This window comes from Penicillium cosmopolitanum, assembly GCF_028827165.1.
Source record: "Penicillium cosmopolitanum strain IBT 29677 chromosome Unknown utg000003l:1.0-3747932.0:1.0-3751027.0, whole genome shotgun sequence".
In the NCBI taxonomy this organism is placed as follows: Eukaryota; Fungi; Ascomycota; class Eurotiomycetes; order Eurotiales; family Aspergillaceae; genus Penicillium; species Penicillium cosmopolitanum.
Genome location: NW_026622673.1, coordinates 340,713 through 346,712, shown reverse-complemented (window position 1 = coordinate 346,712; position 6,000 = coordinate 340,713).

Sequence of the window (6,000 nt, the reverse complement as noted above, 5' to 3'; positions counted from 1 at the left end):
AGAAGCGCAATATGAGAAAATCTGCACCTCACGTTTCAGCTGTTTGGCACTCCATTAGCCTAATGACACTGCCAAAGGAGTATAAGTAAGTTTTGAAATCCTTGGGGTTTACTTGACTTATTACGCATCCATTATTTCCATTATTCCACCACAATGGCTCCTTATACTCGCCAGTCTCGCCGCACTGGAGGCAGAATCAAGTCAGACACAGCTCTTTCAAAACGTGCTCATTTGATGTCTCCGCGGACATTTAATTCAATGGAGAAATCACCTTTTACTGCCAGCAAAAGTGATGGGAGTGTCGTCGGCTTCAAATTCGTCGAGCAGCCGAAGACAATTCTACGGATCAGGCTCCGGAAGAGCGCTCATGAACCAAGCGTGTCGCTAGCGACCAGCTTAGTCAGCCCCAACAGCTCAAGCTGCCCGGGTAAAAAGACTAAGAGGAAAAGAGGCTCCGTAGAGAGCCGCACCGATCGGCTCATTTGGTTGCAACGACTTCGCTCTACGCCCCACCGAAAAGCTGAACTGTTGAAGTCTCAGAATTAGTGCCAGAAGTAGAGGGTGGCATCAGAGGACAGGCTTGTTTATTGGAGTTGTTTTGTGAGATGCTATATCAATTGTGGGTCAGAATGAGAAAAAAAAATAAAGCCACTGAAGTGTGATCATACAATACAGGAGAAGCTTTGCGCACGGCTCGATGGTTCCTTCGTCAGTGCAGAACCTGCTAGATGATAGAGCCCACAGGCAGAAAATTCTACCACTAAAATCTTGGCTATTGTATCTAGCACTTGGGTTTCCTTGAATTTTCTTACCACATAATCGCAATGTAAAAGTACGTATCAGAAATTGTCTATCATAGACGATTCTCAGTAGACTGCATATTGAAACCTTTTGCGGGAAGGCATAATAAGAATGGCGACTTGATCTTGTCTCTTGCTCAAACAGCTGAATTGAGGTATACTTTCCAATATGTACACACAAGTGGAGACCAATTTGAGATGTAATGATAATGAGATTTCAAAGAGCCATTTCGCGAGCTCGCCTGAGCTGATCAATAAGTACTCAACACCTTGGTTATATAAGAAGCCACGTGTCAAGGGCTAGAGAGCTGCTTACTATACATGCGCGGTTAAAGCGGCCCGGCAAGAAGAATTTGGCCGAGCCTGTCTTAGGCTAAGTTGAAATTTATTGATATCCTCTGGCCTTGCCTTTCATTCGTCTCAAATAAAAGGAACCAAAATGATTAAATTGTCTAATCATGTTAGATTTTATGTGTCTCCGTATGGGGTCCACTGGTCAAGACTAGGTTCAAGTCTTCATGCCACCAACAAGTCTTCCATCTAACATTATGCCTGGGCCTGTGGCACCGAAGTGGTAGAGAAATAAACTTTGTAGGCTTGAATAAATGAGCCTCAACCTATCAATTTGTTTCATTTTTTTTTGGCAGTATCTCTTCGATAATTGCTGACAATGAAATGTATAAAATTACTCAGAACGAAGATGAAAAGCGATGTTGGGATGTCTGTTTAATTTCATATTTGAATATGAAAAGACCTTGCTCTGTTGGAAAGGCAACCCTAGAAAGACTACCTAACTTGAATATCAAACGAATTGCATTACACTCCCCTATGGTGGCCCCAGAGTAGTCTCACAGGAGGTTGCTCCAGTGTTCGAGTGAGCTCGGACCAGAAGATAGCCAGATATCCACTGTCAACAAGCATCAGTGTCAATGGCGGATCGCTGCTTGCAGCACCGCGTTGGAGAATGACACGAGAGTATAAGTCCAAATCAGATGCATTCCATGCAGGCTCGGGTGCCAGTTCTGGGCAACTCCCATTCTTTCCAGAGGCCGAAGAAGATACAAAATTCTTCCAAGAAGACCCCCAATCATCAATTCGCCAAAAGAATTCGCCAGTTGCAATTGGTCTTGTGTGAAGATAGGTTTCGCGAGTGCATGGATAGTCGGCATTAATGCAACCAGGCTGACAGATGCCAAATGGAGTGAGCAATGAGTCAAAGGGGCGTCATCGTCATCAGTCTGCCCATGAAACAGGTAGCGAGGTAAGTTTCCCACTGTGATACCCGTCAAAGACGAGATATACCAAATTTGTAGCAATGGCTGGCCTGAGAATAAGAATGGAATCGTCGGAAGTGTGACAACCCAGAGAAGAAAAAGACGACCGAGCTGGTGTGAATCATGCTCATCTTTGGTATCCTCATACTCGAACACACGAATCACGTGGTGATAGATGAGACTCAAATACCAAAAGGCAGTCCCAATCCCAAATCCCGTCACGGACAAGGCGACAATGATTTCCCCGGGGTCGAAGGGAAGTGGAAAATGAAAAACTGCAACGCATAGATTAAAAAGTATGAGAAGCCGAAGATCCCTATCGAGGCCCCCCAGGCACAGTCGCAGACATTCTGGCCATTGGAAAACATATTTTCGTGGAGAAAATGTTTTCAGTGTACTGTAATGAATGGACAAAGCGTGCGGAAGCTGGCAGTTTTATATTCCAGTGAGGTGCTGACGCAAGCATCCCGCTTTTTCTCAGAGAAAATTAAAAATGGTGGCAGCCGTAGACTGCGGAACGGTGGTCACCGCAACTTTATACGAAAATCGAAGATCAACGGTCTGATCATTTTGAAGGTTTTCTGATCAGTTTTCACCTCACCGTCAACGCTAGAAGAGGGTTTTGCGAGATAAGTAGATAGGACCGATGGACCGAGACACAAACCCTTCGTATGTCACGTCATGGCGACAATTGATGAAATTGCGCAACTTGAGCGCGAGTTAGGCCAGCAGCGTGTCGAGAATGCCTATTACCGCGACTGCTACGCACTTTTCAAGCTGTTGCAAGATCTCGCAGAAAACGCATCTCATGATCTGCAATGTCTTTACAACTCCGACTCACCGAATGATCCGCGCAGTTCTGGCCACGAAATCCTGTGGTCCCTGCAAAATACGATATTTAGTATGATTGAAAAAGCATGCGAGTCCGAAAAAAGATGGAATGTTCTCTGTCGCATCGACCAATCCTACTCAGCCCGAGTTACTTTGGACCCAATCAGGACCAGGTATGTTGGTGCAGAGGCATCTTATGGGGTAAACCAACCAACAAAGGATATCGGCCTCAAGCCTTGGCGATCTCGGAAATAATGGAAATATGTCAAGTGGTCGGGAGATAATTCTCGCGGTTTCTGAATAAAATACTCAACCAAGTCTCCTGCGAGAAACTACATGAAGTGTAAGACTTTAAGGACACATACGGGCCAGACGAGACAGAAAAAAATCGACTCAGTTCGAAACATTGGGAGACACCTCATCTAGCATACTTGAAATCAAACAATATTTATAATCTTGTGGTGTGCATAGTACATTCAGATAGGCTATGGCACCCATGTCCATTCAACTAAAAAGCCGATTTTTCTCGAATCTTCCACTTCAAACGCAAATGACCTAGTCATCTTCGCATGGGTGTGGCATCAAATACAGCAACAAAAGAGCTGTATCAACCAAATGATCGATGATCCGATAGATAGGAAAACTGCCAGCCATGCGGCCCCAAAAAGTCGTGAGCCAAGGATTGCCTTGACACCTATATCACTTAATTTAGCTTTTACTTCGGTGACAAATAGTCCGTACATCACTGTCACCCCAACCGTCGTGGTCGTGATAAAAAGCGCAGACAGCTAGCATGGTAAGCCACATCTATTCGTCAGATTCACTTGGAGTCCCACATACCGGGCTGAGGATGGACAAAAGCCTGTCCCCTCTGTCAAAGAAAGTCTTTTGAATGCCAAGGGCGGCTACTAGCGTATTTCCAACGAGGCTAGATATGTATAGATAGATAATGGCGTGAGAGATCTGGCGATAACCCGATATTGTCGACTCGCCTACCGGCTGGAGCACCTTTTCCATTTTTGCTACAGTGGAACTAAGCGTGGAAGACAGATTAAAAGCAAATGTCAAGCTAGGGTCGGAACAGGTGGACTCAGAGTTATGTCCAGATGTGCAATAGCTCCAAAGACCCACTGAATAGTGTTGTGGAATGTGGGATTTCAGCTTATCAGCTTCCGATTGAATGGTATGATGAATCGCCGACGATATTTTTGAAGATGCTTCATCTGCACCCTCACGGGCAGTCGAGGGTACATTGTTGACCGCATTTGCTCCGTCATGAACAATAGCCGAGGAACCCACATCCTCAATCCCAATAGACCCGCGGGACAATAAATGGTCGATCTTAGGAAAGTCCGTTAGATCTACCTATACTATAAATTAACCTTTGGTCGGAAGAATGCTTGAAAACCGTCCTACCTTAAGAAAATAAAGCTCGCGGGATGTGGAGGGTGAGGAGCAGCTGACAAATATCAAGATCAGACAGGGGAAGACTGCGATCGAAAGCGACAAGGCAGCAGCTGAGACAAGCCGATCTAGCCTTGTTATCGTTCGGAGCTTCATTGCTCTAGAATATTTTTCATATACCAGAGACGGTCGAGAGAATGTGTATCTGACAATTTGGAGGAGAATGTATATATATATTCAGAAGATCTCAAAGCCTCTCAAATTTCCTATCATGGGCGGATTTAATGTGAGGTAAATTTCTGAATGTCTCTTTGTCGACATTTTATGAGTCTAGTGTCGCAGTATTGGCTGTCTACAGCACAATATTGTACTTCAAGCGATAAGGAGGTGGTCGGCATCAGAAAATCATAATGTCAGTTTTATACTTGAAGGTATGTGCCAACTTTGTGCCAAATCTATGAGGTCGAAAGTTTCACTACATGCCCAATATATCACACGATATAAAACATCAAGAGAACTCCAGCCAAGTAGCAAGAAGTAGGCCTACAACTTCGGCCTTCCCGAACCGTCTCTCTTCCAGTTCTGTTCTCTGAAAGTACTCTACATGGCGTCTCCTGGTCAGTCAGAAACGGATGACCTGGAGTGTAGACTCTATGCTTATGCTAAGAGTCGCTTCAAGCTATCGGCCAGGGTGCATATGTCCCATCTCGTCTTTGAAACGGGATTTAAGCGACGTATGGATCAGCGTCGGAATGTTCGCCGTCTCGAACGAATCTTGAAAATACAAGGTTGCAATCGTTTGATGAAGGAAAATCATGTGTCCGTCATAGTATCCCAGGCAGACTGGCAACATCGGGTGCATCCGCGGTCGGACAACGGGATTCTTCCTAGCTTGCATGTGGATTGGGATTACGGATTACGAGCGCTAGACCACGAGAATCTAATTGTTGCCGCTAGAAATACACTCGCATTCAACAACCAATGGTGGATAGTGGATGTCTATGTGACTGATGAAGAATCGGGTATGAAGCCTTTTGCTTGTCTCAAAGCTTGATCTCCTCAGACTAATGACTACTTTTTCTCAGATAACCTCAATGCAACTGCCCACGAGCTCCAGGGAAGACTCCTCCAATCATTACGAGAACGATTTTCAAACGAGCATCGGCCATCAGATGGGTTGATATATGAGCGTATCAATTACTATGAGGGCCGTCTTGACGGGCCCGAGAATCAACGGGCAGCGGAAAGCTGGTGGGCGGCCCTAGAGTCAGTTGCAGGAAGCAAGAAAGGACAGTATCTGAGATTATTCTTCAAGAACCAGTTCCTGACCCGTCAATTGAACTCGCTACTTGCCATTCCAGGGCTTTGGGATGGAATGCAGATTGGAAACCTGCACAAAGTTACCGCTATGCACTGTGACGAGGTACGTTAGACTTCCGGTGCCAGATTTCGGTGGACCAGAGGCTAATACAACTGGCATACCAGGCAATTTCGTGCTATTGGAGAAGTATTTTGACCACATTCCTAGCCATTGTTGGAGGCCACATCCAGAGCTTACAATTAATTGACGGTGTTACTGTCAACCTCATCGAGTCCCAGTCCCGAAAGTCTCCAAAAAGGACAAAGAATTCTTGCAGAAGAAGTTTGACGAAGGCGTGCTTTTCCCCAGTTTTTCGGAAAATGATCGACGG